Source organism: Monopterus albus, unplaced genomic scaffold, assembly GCF_001952655.1.
Source record: "Monopterus albus unplaced genomic scaffold, M_albus_1.0 scaffold73.1, whole genome shotgun sequence".
Taxonomy (NCBI): Eukaryota; Metazoa; Chordata; class Actinopteri; order Synbranchiformes; family Synbranchidae; genus Monopterus; species Monopterus albus.
Genome location: NW_018127953.1, coordinates 1,711,823 through 1,734,372, shown reverse-complemented (window position 1 = coordinate 1,734,372; position 22,550 = coordinate 1,711,823).

Below are 22,550 nucleotides of genomic sequence, written 5' to 3'. Positions count from 1 at the left end.
CCAAAGAAGGAGACAAAATGTGTAAAAGATGAATTCAAAACCACCTTGTAAACTGCAGTAAGCATCATTAATGATGCCTTAGTACCTTCACACTCACTACAGTGTGTCAGGTGCATGTGTTTAATGAGTAATTAAAATAATATACATTACACTGAATTATGTGTGCAGAACTTTAAGAACTGGTGCCACCCTTATGTTAGTACATAAATGGCAACAGACATGGAATACTGTATCATTCACATTCAACCAGAGTTATGCTTTAAGCCACCTGATGATACCACAATGTTCACACCAACTACTCTAGAAATATCTAGCTCTCAGCTGCCCAGACCTCAGCTGTGTTCACCGCCTACTAACTAATTTTTCCACTGGATGCAGGGCAGTGTACTATTGCTGCATCAGCACATTTACACTGAAAACAACTGTTTGCTGTGTCTGCAAGTGATACTGAAGAGAGTGATACAAGGGAACAAAAACAGAAAACACTAAAACCAAAACAATGAACTCACAGACATGAAAAGCTGGATAGATATGTGGGAAGCTGAAGCTATAAATCAGTATTTACTTTGTACTCATTATACTGTATATGTTTAACACAGTTTAACATAAACAAAAGTTACAAAAGAGATCACAGGTGAAGTAGAGACATTGTCATCATCAGCCCCTGGCATGCTTTCCTCTCTCTCCCCCTCTCTGTCTGATTGTCTCATCACTCCTCAGCACTGTGACTCCCACCTAACGGCCTCAACCTCCCACAGCTGGATAATCCACATCCTGTCAGTACACCGTCAATATCCACCTCACACAAAGTGGACATGGACCTACACACACATTCTCAGACATGCACATTCACACACATCCACACTCAAGCTTTCTGTGTAACCCAGAGGAACTTTTTTGCAGTGTGCCATGCAACCTGTTAAGTGAAATCTGTCATCATGTATGTCCCAAGAGTTTATAGACAAACCTCGTCTCTGACAATGAATTACAACAGTTGTAGTCACCCAGAAGGCAGGTTGAAGGAGAATGGTTTATATTAACTGCTCAGTTTTAATAGAATGCTTTTATAAGTTAATTTTAATAGCTGAAATTCATGTCTCAACAATCCTGGGATGTGGGAAGAGACTTTCAAAGGAATTCATTGTGGCCCTCATGATTTTAAGGTAGGTAGGTAGGTAGGTAGGTACTTTATTGATCCTTCACTGGGGAAATTTCAGTGTTTCAGCAGCAATGGAGAACAAACAACATAACATCATGAGAAACAAACACCACACACACATCCTGATAAATAAGTTCCAAGTACTCAAAAATAGAAAGAATCAAGTATTTGAATAATCAAGAACAGAATTTACATATGTGCATATTAAGATCCTTAACAGAACACAAGACAGAATTTACATATGTGACTACTCAAAAATACTTAAAGCAGGGCAATGTACAGTATTTGAGAGAGATCGGGAACAAGATATAACACTTTAGCCTATTTACAATGCATTTCACCTATCTTATCACTGCAGTGATGTGTTGTACAGTCTGATGGCTGTGGGGAGGAATGACCTGCGGTAACGCTCCTTCTTACACTTCGGATGCAACAGTCTCGTGCAAAAAGAACTGTTCAGAGCCACCACTGTGTAGTGCAGGGGAGGGGAGGGGTTATGCATGATGGATGTTAGTTTTACCAGCATCCTTCTGTCCGCCACCTCCTCGATGGAATCCAGAGAGCAGTCCAGAACAGAACCAGCTCTCTTAACCAGCTTGTTGAGTCTCTTTCTGTCCCTGACCATGCTGTACTGTGTTGTTGCTCCAGTTTATTGTTGAGGTGGACACCCAGGTATTTAAAGGTGTCCACAATCTCAATATCTGAGCCCTGCAAGCTCACCGGGGTGAGTACTGGTGATTTCCGCCAGGGGTCAATCACCATCTCTTTTGTCTTGCTGGTGTTGAGGACCAGGTGATTATTCTCACACCACTCCACAAAGTCAGTAACAAACCCCCTGTATTCCCCCTCGTTCCCCCCAGATACACATCCAACAATAGCGTAGATGACACTGGTGGGAGTTATACTTGAAGTCCGACATGTAGAGTGTGAACAGAAAGGGGGAAAGCACCATCCCCGGGGGTGCCCCTTTGCTGCAGACCACCACATCCGACACACAGTCATTAACTACCTCTGTTTGTGAGGTAGTTAATGATCCATTCAGACAGGTGTTGGTCCACACCTGCCCCCTCCATCTTCCCCCTCAGCAGTGACGGCTGGATTGTGTTGAAAGCACTGGAGAAGTCAAAGAACATCACCCTCACAATACTTCCAGGGGAGTCCAGATGAGAAAGGGCTCGATGCAGCATGTAGATAATGGCGTCATCAACCCCAATTCCAGGATGGTATGCAAACTGCAGTAGCCTACAGGTTAATTTTTATTTTAAAATCACTGTTACATTTGCCTACTGACAATATTAAAATGCCAATCCTACACTGAGTTCTAGTTGTCACTATCACTATATGTACATGCAGAATGCTTGCATGTTGTTTCTAGACAGTGGGCAGTGATTCCAGACATATGTGCAAAATGATTACTTTTTACAAAGGCTGACTTACAACCAGTGGCACTCCAGCCATAACAGGTGAGCGGAATGGAATAGCATCCCTGGTGTGCAGTAAAGTTTGACCATCCGATCAAGAGCACTTAATCGCCAGGAGTTCCAGACTTTCTGGTCTGAAATTGATGCACAGTACAGGGGCATAATCTCCCAGTCAAACATGCACATGGGACAGTTCTGGAGTGGTTCAAATTTTTAATATCTAAAACTGACAGATTTTTGACAGAAAATGTTGTAGCCTTGTTGAATTCAATGGTTTGCATTGACATTCATTAGAAAAGCTTTGTTGTTTTTTTTCAGTTTGACCTGGCTCTAGAGGAAAGGTCAGGGGAGGTCTCCAAAAACATCAGGCTTCATGTTCTCTGGGAAAATGAGTGTCCACAAAATCTTTTTGATGGCCACAGATAGGCTCTAACAGATGTTATGACCTGATGGTGGTGGCCTGCTGCTGCTCGAAAGTAGCGATGGAAACAAAGCTGTGGGCTGTAAAACCAAAATATTATATTCACTTGACCATGATTGAAATAATCATCTTCTCATTACACATTGTCAGTGGAAAATATTGATAAGAGCAGCATCCAGTGCATTAGTGAGATGCTGAATATCATATGGACACTCCAGTGTTTTCCTAACTTCAACAGATTCCTATAGCTGGTGATAAGCAGACTCAACTCAACTCAACTTTATTTCTATAGCGCTTTACCATGGCACAGCTGACTAAAGCACTTAACATATCATTCAAATATAAAAACAACACATAAAAAGCTATAAACAATAATATAGACACTAACACTACAGACAGAGTCTCATTCCTGGCCAAATGCTAATGAATACAAGTGGGTCTTCAAATAAGACTTAAAAGTGGACAGTGAGGGGGCCTGCCTAATATAAAGCGGCAAGGCATTCCACAGTTTTGGACCTACCACAGCAAAGGCTTTATCCCCCCTAGTTTTCCGCCTGGCCCTCGGTGCCTCCAGAAGAAGCTGATCTGCTGATCTGAGGCAGCAAAAGTTCCACAAGATAAGATGGTGCCAGCCCATTTAAGGATTTATAAACAAATAAAAGAATCTTAAAATTAACCCTGTAACGCACCGGAAGCCAGTGGAGAGATGCCAGTACTGGCGTTATGTGGTCCCTCTTACGCCCCCCAACCAATAACCGAGCGGCAGCATTCTGGATCCTCTGGAGGCGGGCAATCCCGGATTGACCAAGTCCTTCGTAGAGGGCATTACAGTAATCCATGCATGATGTAACAAACGCATGGATCACTGTCTCCAAATGCTGCCGCGACAAAAAGGGTTTTAATTTCACTAACTGCCGTAAATAGAAAAATCCAGATTTTACAACCGCATTTATCTGGCTCTCCATTCTCAAATCCGAGTCTATTCTAACACCTAAATCAGTGACCACCGATCGCACATACTGCCCCAAAAAGCCTAAGTCTACAGGACATATTCTGGCCAAACACTACAGTATAACCTCAGTTTTAGCCTCATTTAACTTCAAGCAATTCAATGACAGCCAGGCCTTAATATCGGCAAGACATGCTAAAAGCGGTTTGATCGAGTAGGTGTCCTTTTTAGTCAGTGTCATAATAATCTGGACATTGTCAGCATAAGCAGAGCATATAAGTGATTGTTTAATGGAAGATTATACAGAGCTCAGTGTAATGACTCTCACCTAGAAACAATTAAACTTGACAGAAATCATCACAAAATGTGCAAAAATGAAATACTAACAATTGTCAAAGGGTGATTGGACCTGACAGCTTTATCAACTATGAGCTAATTGACAATATTTAGGATAAGGGTCAGTGTCTTGCCCAAGGACATGTGGACTGCAAGCACCAAGATTCAAACCTCCAACCCTCCGGTTGGGAGACAACTGCTCTACCCACCGAAGCACAGTTGTCCCCCCATGACAAGTTTTTACACATTAATGCTGTTTTACAGAAATGACTGGTGATTTCCAACAAATTGGTTTGCTCCATTTTACAACCAAAGTAAAATTACAGGTAAAAAAAAAAAAATACATTAACAGATGTTCTCAGTTCAATAACATTTTGAGCATGTTTTGTAAAAATGTGAACACATGAAGAACTCCACTTTATTTCATTAATTCTTTTGTTTTACATACCTACAATTATTTTGTGTTGTTTGAACAAGGAAATCTTTTTTTACTGGTCCCTGAAAAAGTGTGTGTGTGTGTGTGTGAGTGAATAAATGAATGTAAAAATGAGTTCAACCCAACCTACACCCACCCTAAGTCAATTTCTTTACAACTTCCAAGACAGAAAAATATATTAGATGAGATTAAGAAAAACACAGAACAGTATTTACTGTCACAGAAATGCCACAGATTAAAATTTGATGTCTCATCACATTCCTCTGCATCCAGGTTCCAAAACTTTGTGCAAGCCTTCCTGGAAGCTCTCTTAGCAGTATAATGCCCATGAATTTTAAATGTGCATAATGACATGGGTGTATCCTAAATGCTGAAAGTAGTCAAGTCGACTAGCTTGAGTTTTTTTGAAGATCTCTCACTTCTCATCTGAGAAGCTTCTTCAGTTCTGACTGATGAAATGAAGAAGCTTCTAGCACTTACTTACTATGACCTGGATCAGTGAAAATCTCCATGGGGACACATGGCTGTAATGTTTGGCGGGCTACATACTGTACTTTGTGTATCATCATAATGTTGCTCGTCTAGTGTAGTGTCCAACCACTAGTATTGGTTTTGATACTGTAAAATGAAATCTGCTAAGAAGCCCTGTGCTCTATGCAACATCCATGAAGATCACTAGAGAAAGTTATCAGTGTGACTTAATCAAATTGTAGCCAGTTCACATCGGCAACCCTGATACATAGTAGCCATGTGGGAAGTTTGTTTTGAACGCATTTGTTTTGCATATAGTGTAGTATGTACGTAGATGTTTATGTGGCAGTGAGATAGTATGTCTATGCTGTATTGCATGGGTTATCAACCCAAGCCTTTGTGCTCCATTTGAATTATCCCCTGAGTGTTCTGTTCTGAACCTGGGTCTTTCACTGATCCAACAATGACAGCATCCACCCCCAGACCCCTCCAAGTCTTGAGCTCCCCTGGTGCTTGGCCAGCCATGCCCCAGGAACAGCAGCTCTTGTGGGTTGGCACTTGGCTAGCTGTCAGTTTCCACAACATCCACCATCCAGCTTCCATCCTGGAAGCACGAGTGCCAATTCTGGCAGTGATCTTCACATGTTTTGATGTTAGAGCAGCCCCTCTCTCACTTTGACACTGACACTGTGACTTGATGTTGCCCTTGTACGACTGGCACAAACACACATGCCCCTCAGTACCACCACGGGAGGCAGAGAAAGAAAGATGACAGCTATATCTAAAGTTTATCCTGCCAGCCAATGTCTGATTCCACAGAGACCCACCAAGTGACCTTAAGAAACTCTGGTCTAGACAAAAGAGGTCAGCAGAAGCATTAGGTTACTTTGCAGTCCTTCCAAGTTTGAAAACTCTAGGACTGAACATGCACATTCAGAATTTGGCTTCCTGATGTCTGTTTTTTTTAAGATACCCTGCCAGAGAGAGGTAAGAGTGCAGTGTCAGTGTAGTGTAACCTTTACGGCTGTGGACATTCAAATTATTTTTTGTCAAAAGATAATTCAGCAAAACCTTGAATAATTACCATGTAAATATGCCAACAACTGTCTAATGTTCACAGAGTCACGGTGCTAGAAAGACAGACATTGTATATTGTATGAATCCAGGATGTACAGTAACAATATACACTGACCAGCCACTTTATGAGCTACACCTGTACAATGGTATGCACTTCAATGCAACACTTCTACCTTAACATCTGTGTTTATGAAGCTCAAATTGTATGTTTATTATTGAGATCATAGTTAAAGGTGGTGTTGTACTGGACTACACTATATTTAGAGGTGTCTGTATTTTCTGTCCTCCCCAGCTACATACATGGGAGGGTCAGATTATTAGCAACACCTCTGAATATAATGTAGTCCAGTACAAGACCACCTTTAAACATGACCTCAGTAATATAACTGAATGTATACAGTTGGGATAATTTCACCAAAAACTAAAGCATTTTGAGCTTCATAAACACAGATGTTAAGGCACAAGTGTTGCATTGAATTGCATACAACTGTACACTGTAAATGTGAGGATCATTGTTTCTGTGTTTACACTGATGACTGATCACTAAAGAGGTATCAATAGTAATGGTCTTGTAACAAACTAATAGGCTACTATGCAATCTGTATTTTGATGCTCACCTGACATAAACTTCTGCAAATACATTGTGTTTTCATATGGACTGTATGATTGAGGAAACGAAACAGCATCAAAGAGCTTTTCAGACTCTGCAGACAGACAGAAAGTCAGGGTTTGGTGAATCTAACCTGCCAGCAAGCAGGTTAGATTCACAGAATAAGTTATTGCTCTATCTGACTCGGTGTTCAAGTGATCTTGGTTTCTGGAACTGAAAACCAAGAGTTTTCCTCAAGTCGGGGTGAATAAACTCTGTGGTTTTACTTAACCCACTTTCTGGAATACCCCTCGGCTTTAATGATAGTGTACATATAACAAGCAGGTAAGAAAGCTGGCACAGGGCACATGGCTGACCCTGGTATGTACAAGTGCATAGGTAATGGCTGACACTGGTACAAATACTGACAGGTCACAGGAACCCAGGTGATGACTGACACAGGTAAGTATAACAGCAAGTATGCAGCAGGCCAAGTAAGGCCCAGTTAAATATAATGGTAGGTACTGTGGCAGGCAAACAGGAACACTGGCAGATAATGAGGCAGGCAAACATTACTGGAGGTAGGCAGACAACTGATCAGATACAAAGAGCTAACACAGAAGAAGGGAGCAAACTACTGGCAACGGGAGTATTCTTTGAACACAGATTAACAGGTTTAATGTTGATGATGCTTTCACATGAGCTCAGATTTGTTGTCTTGTGGTAACTGCTGTCCTGGAAATGCACCCATAATCTCAAGCCCACCTGCGAGCAAGTTTGTTCGTGAAAGGTTAAAGGCAGAATCACAGCATAATTAATTTAGTGCAGGCATCATTGAGTATGAGTACTTTATCCATCCTGTGTCCAGCTTCTTTTCACACTAGTCAAATATTAGACAATTCCACAAAAAAGAGTCATTACCACTGACAGTATAAGTGAGTAATCAACACCGTCATGGTAATCTTTTGATTCCACTTTACACTGACTCTGGGAAAGCAAAAATCAAACAACAAAAAATAAACAAAAAAGTGATTTTAAGGTATACATAGGCTTAGCTGTATTTGTGCAGCCAAAGAGACTTCAGTTGTACCTACTTTTACCTTACAGAGAGACCTTCATCTCTGACTGCACCCTACCTTATCACAGACCTAACACCTAACCTTAAACTCATACAAAAGCATTATTTGCTGCAGCAGCCATAGGAAAAATCACTGTCAGAGAGGCCAAGTTATGAACACAAAACATAACTTGAGCAATTGTAAATTATTAGTTCAACCACCAGCAAAGAACACAGGAGAGTCCTTGACCCCTTTATAGAGACATGGCCTTTATGGAAGAAGAGTTTACAGTAAAAGTGCAAACATTTGAAATGCATTTCCTGTAAACACTTTGAACTTTTTTGTGCATTACAATTTATTCATAACAATTCATCTAGGCCATCCTTTAATTGTTGAATAATTTTTAATAGAACAATCACAGATGAGAGTTCTTTTAAGAAACCTCACTGGGGGATTCTTTAAGAAGCCAGTGTGTGTGTGTGTGTGTGTGTGTGTGTGTGTGTGATATGGAAGCTTGAAGGCACTTTCACAAATTGCAAATGACATTTAAGACCACTTGTTTAAATATCTGGCATTAAAAGAAGTAGGATTCATAAGCAAGTGCAGCTGTTTACAACTGTGCTACAAAGTTCTTTAGAAGAGAAAAATAGTCACTGACTGTGCTTACATGAAGAGAGAGAGAGAGCAGCAGCAAGGCAGGCAGCAGAAGTGTGGATGTGGACAGATGGACAGGGAGGTTGTCGTTTAAACATCATCACCATCCTCATCATCCATGTCTGTTCCATCCGCCAGGGACCCACTGCTCAGTGGGAAGATGATGTCTCCACTCCACAGAGAGATGGCCATCAGGGACTCGGCTCCCTGCTGCAGTTCTTTTCCTAACATAGTCATAAACACCATCCCTCCCTCACTATGCATTGCATTACAGAAATGATCAACAGCGCACTTTGAGCAAACCCCATCCCCAGCTCTCTTTATCAAGCTATTTTTGTTCCTTGGGGTTTGATGATACATCCCAGTTCAATTATTTCAAAAATACTATGTATATGCATGTTTATTTTCTCAGTTCAGAATGATAGGCTGTTAGCACAGTGTTTTTAATATGCAAACCACCCTTGTCAACCAACCTGGGATTGAGAGGCTACCAATTATTTGGCGTCAGACAGTGAGAGATGATTATCTAGGCGAGGGACTTGGTTCATCCTCCCCAGCTAGGAAGTGGTGTATTGATTGGCCATCAGGGAACTAATAACACAAGGTTATCTACATGTAGCATGAGACAGTCTCCCTACTTAATACAGCAGTCCTATCTAGATTTAATATGTCCTTATACAACTGAGCAAGGGAGCAAAGGAAGGGGTGTACATCTTTCGAACCTAACAAAGGTCACTGTATCGTATAACCATCTATGGGGATGGAGTAGCATTATGTGCTGTGCCGTCAAAGCTCATTTTATAGTTTCTTTGGGTACCTTCCAGTGCTTGTATTGATGACTCAGGCATTGGTCCTAAACATTTATAGATTTTTTTTTGCACTGACATATCAATAACAGGCAACATCCTCACCTGAGGTAAGTAAGGTAAATGTTGAACTTACTCTCACCTTAATATGCTTTAAAATGAGATTTATGGGCTTTAGTCAGTTTATTCAAAGTGGAGGAATTCTGATTGTTTTGGTTTGGTTTGGTTTTACCATTTACATTAATGAATTTTCAGGAAAATCTACTGACAACTATGAGTTCTGTTATAGACTGACAGCGACTGACTGTCAGTAAACTGTTCACAGACAGCATATTTGTTTTCTACAGAAATATCTGCCCTTACAGTAGCAGCAGCGTAGTGTAGTCTACAAAATGTATTTGCTGTTGCAGTTTAGTATATAAATGTAATTTCTATGAGACAGGGGTTGGGATGTGTCAAAATGTAGACAAATTAAACTCAAACTGTCTGCATGACGAGATACCACTAGCAATTATTTGTTATTCGGCTTAATGGCCCCTTGAAAACAACATTAAAATGATGTCCCAAGAAACAACCTGTGGTTTTCAGTGGCAGAAATGCTACAATTTTCCATGTGTAAAGTGGACAGATAAGGCGCATATCCATTTAAATTGTGACATTCACTGTCAAAAACAGGCCCAGCAGTTAGTGCATCATGTGCACAGTATCATAATGTGTGAATCTGTCTGGCACAGTGATCTGTTGTCTAAACATAAATCATAGTGGCAGCAGAGAGAGACTGGGTTTCCTTGTTCTTTTAAACCTACAGAGATTCTTTCTCCTGAGAAATCAACATGACCTCAAATGCAGTGTTCCCATGGTAAAGACACCTAATGCCCTTGTCTCTCTCTCTCTGTGCATACATGACTGGAAACATATACACATACAACATATACAAATATGGAAACAAAAATAACAAACAAAAACAGACTGCAGTGATGATGGTGAGACCAAACAGAAGTGGCTTAATGAAATGCTTCTACTGTATGCTGTTGTTGCTGTATGTGAGTGTCAGGACATAATCCGACCTGGGGCTAGTGAAGTAATTGTACAACCAGAGTATTAGTCATTCTGTTTTAAAATTCTCCATTGTTTTTCAGGCTACAAAACACTGGGGACCTGGAATAAAAGATTACCCGAGCAGAGTCCGAGGTTTTGGTGGAGACATACTCTGGGGAAGTCAAAAGCGCTGTGAGCTCCAAAGATTACATTTCAGTCCCCCAGCTCACAGTCAAAAGCTCGCCAGACGGAACAGGAAATTGTGTCGCTGTCAGTGAAAATGCGCAGACAGAAATGTAAATGGCCCTCCCAGTAACGGACACCTCATATGCAACCTCAGTTGTGTCCCCTGGGCTCTACCTGTCCACCACGTCCATCTTGTGTCAAATAGCTGGTTTTAATACTGGATAGGGATGGGTGGGGCGGTGTGCATGTGTGTGTTGGTGTGTGTGGGAAGCTATGACATCTAGTGTAGCATGCAGGTCAAGCAGGAAACACACACACAAACAAACACATGTATATAAATATAAGAAACTGAAAGTGAAAATATTATTATTAGAAAAATGTTTGAAAACTATTTTGTGTAAAGGATTAATAAAGAAAAGCTGTGATCATAACATGAAACAAAAGCATTAGAAGACGAGAGCCAATAAACATCAGTCAATTTAGCAAAATCAAATTGTTGACTATAAACTAAAGACATTGTTAAAATGAAAGCCTTCATGTTCAGACTCTGTCTTCCAACTGACAGTTCCATGTCAGCAATACTGTCAGAGACAAAACAAACACATCTAAAGGGAACAAATTACAGCCACAGAGATTTTCTTTCAGTCAGGCGCCAAACTGAAGCCTTGAAAAGCTGTCAGTCATTGTGGAAAATAAACAGACACGTACCTTAGTGTCTGGAATTAAAAGCACAGTAAAGTGTGACTGTCTATGGTACCTGTGTCCAAAGAGTGTGTCTCAGGAGTGGAATGGGAACAAAAATCATCCCTGGGCTTTGATTCGGACGAGGCCACCAAAACCCACCTGAACCCTTAAGTCAGTGAAAATGAAATAAATCAACATTTGTAGAGCAACACATGAAATAGAAAGCCCCACATTATAGCCTATAATTATTACAACAATATATTTATTTCATTTAATTTATTTAGAAGGACATTTCTCATTTCTGGAAATGTACTAGTGTTAGCCAGCTGGCTAATTTCCAACTGCAGTCCTTCGATGAGATGCTCTGAAGCCAGTTTGTTGTTGTTTTATTCTAGATCAGAATGCATTTTGTGGTGATTTCATCATTATGGCATGAGCAGTTGTGAGGTCAGCAAAATAAACTCCTCTGTAACACTGCTGCAGCAAAGTAGGGTGCAATCTTAAAAATAATAATACAAATAAATCAGATAACTGAATAAACATAAAACAGCAACATCATCAAAGTGTGTTACTGTTACATTTGCATTGTATTACTATTCACTGTACAGATACCAGGTAACTCCTGGTACTTCTGATGGCAACTCTGCCCTACCTGAGCATCTCTCTTTCTTTTTCCAAAAAAGTCTAAACTGGAGTGTTAGTGCCTTTTGTTATAACAAAAAGTAAATTAGAATGATCAGGACTGACTGTACAGCTGAGAGCACCTCACCATGTTAAAGCGTTTAATTGTATACTGATAGAGTAATCATGTTTGCAGTGAGCTGGAGAGGACGTTGCAATGCCATGCATGACTCACTCTGAAAAGGGCACTTCATCTGAGTTCACAACATTCAATAAAGTACGTTATAAGCCCTTGTCATTGACCACAGTAGGTAATCAGTATCTATACACAGCTTTTAAAGCAAGGGGAGTGTGAGAGTGAGAGTGAGAGTGTGTATGTACGGGAGGAAATCAGGGAGTGGCATTGTACTATAGGTCATGAAGCAAATCAGGCCTCCAGGTTGTAAAGTGAATCAGGTGTTACTACCAGTAGTCTATCCAGAGTAAGGGAGAAACAAAGAAGAAAGTGGGGAGCGATTTATCAATGCAAAGTTAATAACATCCATTTGAATCTAACTAAAAATCAATATTTCATTACCAAATTGTTAGCGGGAATGAAGAAGGATTGGGGAAGTTGGGGTGGCTGTGGTGGGAAGGAGGCATCGGGGAGTTCGATGGGGAAGACGGGATGATTCATGGGGCCATCAGGCTGAAGAGGAGGGAGGGATGGAGGGATGCAAGGAGGACAAAAGAGGAGGGTACTGCAAAACTTGAAGAGGGGTTTGACCTTGGCAGCGATGGGAAAAATATATGGAAGAAAATGCAAGCAACTGTCATGTACCTACAGGTCAGCTTATAAATCATACTAGAGAGCAGATGTGTGTGTGTGCGTGCTAGTGTATTTAAGTCAATTTGTGGTAATGCATAAAGGAAAATAACTAAAAGAACTTTTACTGTACAAAAAAGGATCAGAAGCACACAGGGTGGTGCCTGAACTCCTTTTTAAAATACTGCTGACCAGGACCATCAGCACAGTCAAGAGTAGCACGGAGCAATCGGCAGAAAAGGTCGGAAGCAGGATGAAGATAGTCTTTACAGGTGGAATATAATTTCCATTCATTGGAAACTCAGGCATTAGGACACGCATGAACTTAAGAAAGCAGTGGTAAATCTGAATATACAATGCAGATGCAAGGGTAGCTGGAATAATGCTTTATGAGATGCCAGAATGCCTAACAGTCAGTCAACACTTTAAAGGACAATATGTGTTATGCAAAAACACTGGCCAGAATGCCTAACAGTCAGTCAACACAAAAGACAATATGTGTTATGCAAAAACATTATTATGGTGTTGTTCTAAAATTCTCTCACTTTTTATTTTTGTTCCGAGGCTTCATTATTTGAATGTTACAAGTTGGGCTGACCAAACTCTCAAGTGAGCTAACTTATCATAAATCAATCATTTCATACTGAACAGTAGTATGTGACCTGTCCAGGGTGTACCCTGCCCCTACCTCCACCCACCCGCACACACAAGGTCAGCTGTGATTGGCTCCAGTATAAGTGGTATAGATAATGAATGGAGAGATGGACGTGTTTGTGACATTTGGTCATTGGCTTAATCAGTGCCCCTAAATCTGCCAAATAAGGCCTTGTGTTTAGTTTGAGTGTGTTTCCAATCACAAAAATGTCTCATAAGTGTTAAAAATAAAACACACATTTTACATTTCACTAGGAAATCTGCAAATAAAACATGACAAATGTAAGGTAGTAGTTATATTGAAGGACCCACAACAATTAGAAAAATCTCTGCTAATGACATGTCGCCAGAGCAGTGCTGTACTGTGACAGAAAGGAGGGAACACATGCATGAAGTCTGATGGCAAAAATGTCTTTCTAAAGAAAAATGATCTGTGACTAATATGTGAAGCGGTCACAAGAACAACAATAACTGTGATTTTAAAGTTGATAACTGTGGGTTGCAACAGGTTCAACATGATACTGGGCAGTGATCTGTGTACTGAACCTAAGGCAGTGAGAGAATTTTCTTTCTTTCCTTTAAACTTAAGTGAAATGTAAAAGCTTTTGTGACAAAATGCAATGAAAATACTAAAATATAAAGCTCCTCTCAATAAGCCATGATGATGATGATGATGGCATGGTCAATTTGGCATTGTTTGTTATTTACTGTATTTTTGTCTTAAATCAATTTCACTATCATATTTAAGCTCCATATTCATGCAGAGTAAGCCATTAGAACAAATGTGTTTCTGTTTGCAAAGAAAGGCATTCCATCTGATTGTGAGTCTTATGACTGCTTGGATTGCTCATGAATTTTTGTTTGTACCAAGGAGAAACTTCTAGATACAAGGAAACTGGTGAATGCCACAGATGTTTTCTTGGGTTGATGTTGAAGCACCATGTGCTCTTCACTGCTTATCAAATAATAATAGTCATACAAGCTATATGAGTATATTTCAGGATCAATCCTGGCATTAGAGAAATATACATTTCCTTTTTTATAATGAAAAAAAGTTGTATTGATTTCTAATTAAACCCTTTTTCAAAAATAAGATTTCAGATGCTTTCTTATCTGTATACATAACTTTACCTGATGGGAGGCAGAGTTTATGGATTTTTGTATCATGATTTATTTAGTGATGATTATATTTAGCTTGACTTAATTACTTTAACATCCCACTTGACAGATATCACAATGTTCGAAGTGAAAGTGAACTGGGAAACAACAGCCGATGAATGATTAAACCCGACAGCTATTTCAGCTCTTGACTAATTGACAATTTTCATGTGACAGATTTTATGGGCTAAAATCATCAGGATAGTAGCAATTTCCATTAAAGCAGCTTAATTGTACTGTGCATTAAGATATGTGTATGTCTGTGTGTGTGTCTAAGTTGTGTATATGTCACATACAGTATAGTGTAATCCTGGGGCGTCGCTAGAGACAAAGCTCTACTGGGGCACAGGGCCCCCATTACTCAAATCAAACAATTGTTTTTCTTGACTGTTCTTAAATGTTTACTACAGGAATGAGATGTGCTATTAACGTCCCTTGCTTAACCCACTGCCTGCTGCTACTACAACAACTACTTTAATCTTTATGAAAATATTTATTTCAATATACATTAAGAACATTCTCAACATGATTTTATAGCATAAAGGTCTGGCCCTGTAATGCACATTTCTTACAATAACAACATAACTGATTGTCAAGCAGCCACAGTTTGATTTGTCAAATGTAAAATTAATCTATCAGCAGATCAATAATTTAAAGAAAACATTTTTTTTGGTAACTCATGATCCACACCTGGTTACGTACTAGCTAACTAAACTAACATTAGCTTGTTTATCAACTACAGTCAGGTCTTACCTCTCTCACCCTCATCTCTCTGAATGTCTTCCCTGTCCCGGCCTCCTCTAAAGAATTTTCTTATGGCCATCTAGAGGAGTCAGTAATGTTTGAGTCATAAATAAGTTCACCAGTATTATTCAAAAACTTAATTTAGTTCTCATCACATACCTCAGTCCATTCCTTTTGTTTCATGCACCAATACATGGATTGCTGTGTGTATGCTGCGGTGCACCAGTTACAGCATGCATGGCGTGCGTATGTGCACACTGTGGTGTATGAACCCTGACCACCTCACCTCAACTTGTATTTTGCTTTGACATGCTGGATTAGAACAACAAATAATTTCCTTTCCTGTTATTATCCAACTAAATTAATCCACTGCCAAATGCAGGTGCTTGTTAAAACTCAAATGTCTGATTTTACTGGGGCATAGTACATCAATACCAGGACACATGCCCCAGTAAAACAGGTCTAACAATGCCTGCAGTGTGATTGTCTTGTGTAGGTGGCATAGCTGAAGTTCAGTGACAAATAAGAAGTTCATCGCTTGTTCCGTCATAGCCATCAAACTCAGATAAGGCCTAAATTTGTCAAATCCACCTTACTGTGGGCTTGATCAAATCAAACTTGTTTGTCTTCGCACCTCATCCTAGTACTCCACTGAGAGGAACGGTCTTTTTTTGACAGCATTCCAGATTGCATGCACATCAGGTGACAATTAAGACATAACAACATAAATTGTCTGCCGTCACATCCAGTTACCTTCATTCCTCAATGCCTTTCTCTGCAGTACAAAAAAAGAAACAGACAGAAAAGCTTCTGCATTACCTTGGCCAAAACCTGGCAGTTTGTAGTGCATTAAATTAACACCATCTCTTCCTTACACCTCCTCATCCTATTCACATTCACCTATAATGAGCAATTATAGTTAGGTAGGCCCCATCTGTAAAAGTTTTTATTTTTTTTGTGTTGCTTTATTTCTTCAGCTTCTCTGAAATCCTGCTGTGACTTAATTCACCCTATTTACCATGGCACATTTCAAACAATCCAAATATGGCACATGTGCTCTAAATATTTCAGCTGCTGCTAACATTAAACAACTGTTAACATGCTAGAATAATTAGTTATGCTTGCTTGACGTTTGCATCTTTAATAATTAATGCATTTGTCTTAATTAACAACAACTGTGTTTTAGCCTTGTTACTTCTTTCTCAAGAAAATAAAGTGGAAAACAAGCAATTGTGCTATAAATATTAATTTGATATCCTTGTTAAATACCCAGATAATGGACCATGGGGGGATCAGTTATATCTAAAAATAAATTGATGAGATCTACAAATCTTAATCATCACTCTTTCATTTTGAAAAAGAGTCTCCATGGCAAAGCCTTTTTGTTACTTGCTTTGGTAAGACATATAGGTTTGAAAAATTATCAGCAGTTTCATACTGAAGTCAGTGAAACATTAATTCTGTCAATGGAATCTGCTGATTAATGTAATAATTATGCCTGTGTTATTTTCCTGAATTATAAATGCAATGTCATCAATCATAGATTGGATCACTTCTGCCTTAGAAGCTGTCTTATTATATGAACAGCTTTAAACAATATAGAATAAAGTATAAAAATAATAATCCATCCATCCATTTTCCTCTGCTTATCCAGTACCGGGTCACGGGGGCAGCAGTCTAAGCAAAGATGCCCAGACTTCCCTTTCTCCAGACACTTCCACCAGCGGAGGCCGGAGCCACCTCAGCTGCCTCCTCTCGATGTGGAGAAGCAGCGGTTCTACTCTGAGTTCCTCCCGAGTAACCGAGGTCCTCACCCTATCTCTAAGGGTGCGCCCGGCCACCCTGCGGAGAAAGCTCATTTCGGCCGCCTGTATCCAGAATCTTGCCCTTTCGGTCATGACCCAAAGTTCATGACCATAGGTGAGAGTCGAACGTAGATTGACCAGTAAATCGAGAGCTTCGCCTTACAGCTCAGCTCCTTCTTCACCATGACGGACTGGTACATCGACCGCATTACTGCAGAAGCTGCACCGATCCGCCTGTTAATCTCCCGCCTGTATCTTTGTCATTTTAGTCAAAAACTACTGATAACCAAGTGGGCCTGCAGCTCACTTAACACACATTAGCCAAAACACATGCAGAGGAGCCTATAACACCTTGGAAATGTTTGAAAACACAACACTTTTCAGTCTTTTACAAAATTGGACCAGGAAAGCCACGGTAAAACACCAGAAACAAATTACAAATGCACACTTTATAAGGAACCTTATGTTCAGGAGGATCTAACAAGTGATGGATCATACACTCTAAGATAATGTCTCACTGTATTTCCAACTCTATAAGACAGTCATGTGACATTCACAAAATATACACAGATACAGTGTAGCCACTTATGCATCAGCAAGGGCATCCGGTGTCAAACGCTCACCAAATGTATACATGTGAACAATTGCTTCACTGTGGTCCCTAACGGGAACAGCCGAAAGTAGTAGCAGTAAACTCGTGTCTGTCAGTGTCAGTCTATAATGCATTAAAATTGCAATTGTTATACCTGACACAACTAGTATAGCTGGAATGCATATGAAAATATTGTATCTTCTGAATTTGCCCCTTTCAGGAAAAATGCCTGTGTTGAATGGAGATCGTGTTGTATTTAAATTTTTTGTGTCTCTGTTTTGGCTGAAAGAGGGACTAGATGTGAAAGCGCTCAGCCACTCAGACATGAGCCAAAAATGCAGCTGTCAATGAGAGAAGAGACAGGCGACAGGCATGATGCCCTACGTGCCGGATGACTTTGGGAAGACTTTGACAGCCACCCAGGAAGGGAAGTTATTTTTCATCCTTTTTTCTCAAGCTGCCGCATGATTAAAAGCCAAATGAGTGACACTGCTCGACACCCCAAATCAGCCCACTGCATTAATATTTCACACAGATGGCAGCTGTGTATCAAAACAACATGCAGCTAAGGACAAGAGGAGGAGAGGATGTTGGAGCAGAGTAAAGATCATTTAGTGTTTTATTTTCTTGACTGACCATGTTTATGCAGACAAAATTGGCAAATGCATAAAGCAAGCAGCATTTATTTGTATAGCAGCTTTCTAAACCAAAGTTGCAAAGTGCTTCACAGTTAAACATAAACGTCTAAAAATTTAAATAAAACACAACAAAATAAAATGGACAAACGTTACAAACATAATAGCAAGTACCTTACTCAATGCCAGTGAGTAAGACCTGACTATATAAGTGAGTTTTCAGGAGAAAATGAAACTTCACAGAATCAGGCTATTCCATAGGTTAGAAGCAACAACCACAATAGCTAGATAACCAACAGATGTAAGTCTAGACCTAGGAACATCCAGAATACACAAGTCAGAGGATCTAAGAGATCTAACTGGGCTGTATAAGAGTTCAGAAATATACAACGGAGCCAAGCAGTGGAGAGCCTTAAAAACATAAGTTAAAATCTTAAAAAATAATCCTAACATGAATGGGAATGCAATGTAGAAATGCCAGAATGGCGGTAATGTCATCCTAGTATTGGTTAGGAGACATGCAGCTGCATTTTGAACCATTCAGAGACAAGACAGGGATGGATGCTTGTGAGATTCCAAAATACAGTGCATTGCAGTAATCCAACCTCAAGCTAATAAAGGCATGAATAGCCTTTTCAAAATCCTCGAAAGAAAGAAATTGTTTAACATTTAACATTTAATGTTGGATAACAGTCTAAGCTGGAAAAAGCTTGTTTTAACAACCTAGTTTATCTGTATATCTATCTTGAGGTCAGAGTCAAAAAGGACCCCAAGGATTTGTACATGCGGTTTCAAGAAACTGCGATGGATTGGCGACCTGTCCAGGGTGTACCCCACCTTCGCCTGATTGCCAGCCGGGATTGGCCCCCCCCCCCCCGTTCCCCCGTTCAGGGACTAAGCGGTTTCAAGAAAGCAGCCAATAAACCAAGGTTGTAAACCCTTAAACCCTCTACTGGGTCTGCCAGCCAGCATACATTCTGTCTTACTTTTGTTGATGGGTAAAAAGTTCAGTGGAAGCCATGTTTTAATATCCTACAAGAATTCGAGTAGGGACAACAATGGGTTTCCAATAACTGTTAAGTAAATTTGAATGTCATTGGCATAACAGTGAAGTGACAGCCCGTATTTCTTAAAAATCAGTCCTAGTGGAAGTAGGTATAAAGAATCAACCCCTGGGGAACCCTGCAACTAAAGAAAGCTACTGTTGGACCCGATTCTTTTCACCATTAACTCTGAGAGATGAAGCAGTCCGAAGAACTTCAAAACAGTGTTGATTTATTCAATGAACACAGGCAAAATTAACATTACACGCTCATAGCAATATTCATCCTGCCTGCAGACTCTTCAATCTAGTTGACCTTGGGGCCCACATGCAGCCTGCAGAACTCATGACAATGAACTAAGCATTTAACAGCCTGAGCTAGACATCCTGGCTACACTAACATTTTCTAATACAACAGATCTCTAATCAATATCTATCTAACTAAGAATTTACCTAACAACATCTAGTGACATGTCATGACATTAAGCATAAGAAAATATTATGATTACGATTATGATTAAACACGTCATAATAATAATAATAATAAACATTCTGTCTCCTTACAGTAATCAACTTTCTATCTAGTTATCCGTTAACCTGAACAACCTTTATTACCCCATGGGAATGACTAAGCATTTTACAGCCTGAGCTAGACATCCTGTCTACACTAAACATTTCTAATACATGAAGTGTCTAACCACTGTCTATTTTACTAAAAATACCTAACAATACTGACAAGGAAAAATCCTCAATGCGCAATGAAAAACGTCTGTTAGACAGATATGACAGTGTTAGGTATTTTTAGTCAGATAGATACTTTATGTATTAGAAATGTTTAGTGGAGATAGGATGTCTAGTTAGACTGTTAAATGTTTAGTCATGCTTATGAGTTTCTACAGGGGACATCTGGTCAAGGATAACTAGAGAGAAGAGTTGATGACTGTCAGCAGACAGGGGGTTTAATATTATTATTATGACGTGTATAACTGTAGCCTTAGCCATAATATGTTCTTATGTTTAATATCATGACATGTTACTAGAAGTCGTGAGAATGTTTTTAGCTACACACCACTTAATCAACAGACACACACACATTGATTTGCTTCATGTTTTGACTACTGCTATGACCAGCTGCAAAGCTGGTAACAGAGACGTCTCGGTTGACGTTTCTGTGTAGTATGGGGCTAGCCCAACCGAGGGGATATAATGTATAGGCCTGGTGGGGTCAGGGTCTTTCATCTTACATCTGCCTGCGAGCAGTTTGGCGGTGCAAGATACCTGAGCGTGTAATGTTAATTTTGCCTGTGTTCAATAAATCAGCACTGTTTTGTAGTTACTTGGACTGCCTCGTCTCTCAGAGTCAGTATGGTAAAAAGTACCGCGTACAACAACTGGAACCAATTAAACCCTTGGATATCTACTTATACTGTAAGATGAGACAACAGAATATATTGATTCACAGTGTCAAAAGCATCTGATAAATCTAACAAAATTAGCAATGCCGCATATCCTTCATCAAAAACATTTCATTAGAAACCCATAATAATGCTGATTCACAACTGTGATAGGATTTAAAACAAGAATGGAATTTTTCCAAAGCTTCACTGAAGAAAGGATTGAAATTAAATAAAACCAATCATTTCCAGGACTTTTTGCCATGGTGATTTTGAAATAAGTGTTTAGTTTGATAATACAGAGGGATCGAGATTAATTTTTTCAGAATAAGAACAACCACTGCATGTTTAAAATCATCTGGTACAATCCCGGAGAGCAAAGAGCCATTAATCAAACTAAGAACAGTAGCACCAATCATATTAAAAATATTTTTAAGCAAAGATGGGGGACTGAAAAAACTTAGAAAAAATCAACTGGACTAGATTTCTAGGTCAAAGATGTTTCACCTCTCATCCAAGAGGCTTCATCAGTTCTGACTGACTGGTGTTGAGCCAGACATATTGATCCCCCTCTGAGGTGTTTCAGTCCTTTGAAGGCTAACAATGTCCCTTAACAACTGAGTTGTTATAGCCCAGTATCGGTGAGAGTCGTTACCTGTCTTTGAATCCTCCCCTGTCGACCGATGCCTATTGTCCTGGTGGGCATGTTTTTTGCAGAGATCTCAAAACAGGATTGAAGATGGAAGACAAGTTGTGTCTTAGTCCACCACCCCTATTCAATGAGGGGTGTTCTATTTTTACAAAAATAGCTTCTTTAACTCCTCTCTCAAACCAGCGATGTTCTCTGGAGAGGATCTGGACTTCACTGTCCTCAAAAGAATGTCCTTTGTCCTTCAGGTGGAGGTGGACTGCTGACTCTGGTCCACTGGAGTTGGCCCTCCTGTAGAGGATCTGGACTTCACTGTCCTCAAAAGAATGTCCTTTGTCCTTCAGGTGGAGTTGGACTGCTGACTCTGGTCCACTGGAGTTGGCCCTCCTGTGTTGGGCCATGCGTTTGTGAAGCGGCTGCTTAGTTTCCCCAATGTACAAGTTGTTACACTCCTGACTACACTTAATGGCATACACCACATCACTCTGTTTATGTCTGCGTGTTTTGTCCTTTGGGTGGACCAGTCTCTGCCGCAGAGTGTTCCCTGGTTTAAAGTTAACTGGGATATTGTGTTTGTGAAATATCCTTTTTAACTTCTCTGATAAACCAGCCACATAAGGGATGACAGTGTTATCCCCTCTTGTTTCTGGTTTCTCCCTGTTTGTGTTGGGCCTCTTCCTTGCTTTGGTGAAGGCCCACTTAGGGTATCCACAATCCCTAAGGGAGTTCTGGATGTGGAGTTTCTCCTTCTTGGCCCCTTCTGCCGTTGTGGGCACTTCCTCTGCCCTGTGATTTAAAGTTCTGATGACTCCCAGTTTGTGTTGAAGTGGATGGTGTGAGTCAAAAAGCAGGCATTGGTCCGTGTGTGGAGGTTTCCGATATACTTCTGCCTTCAGGCTTCTGTCCCCACCCAAGTGGACTGCACAATCCAGAAAGGCCAGACAGTCATCTCTGGCATCCTCACGAGTGAATTTGATGTTGTCATCCACAGAGTTGATATGTGTGGTGAAAGCCTCTACCTCCTGGGTCCTGATTTTAACCCACGTGTCATCCTTCAGCAGTCTCTTCTTCACCGCCCTGACAGCCTCTGTGGTGGGGATGCAAGTGAACAAGGACGTGACATCATATGAAACCATGGTCTCGTCCTGCTCCAGCTGCAGTTGTTG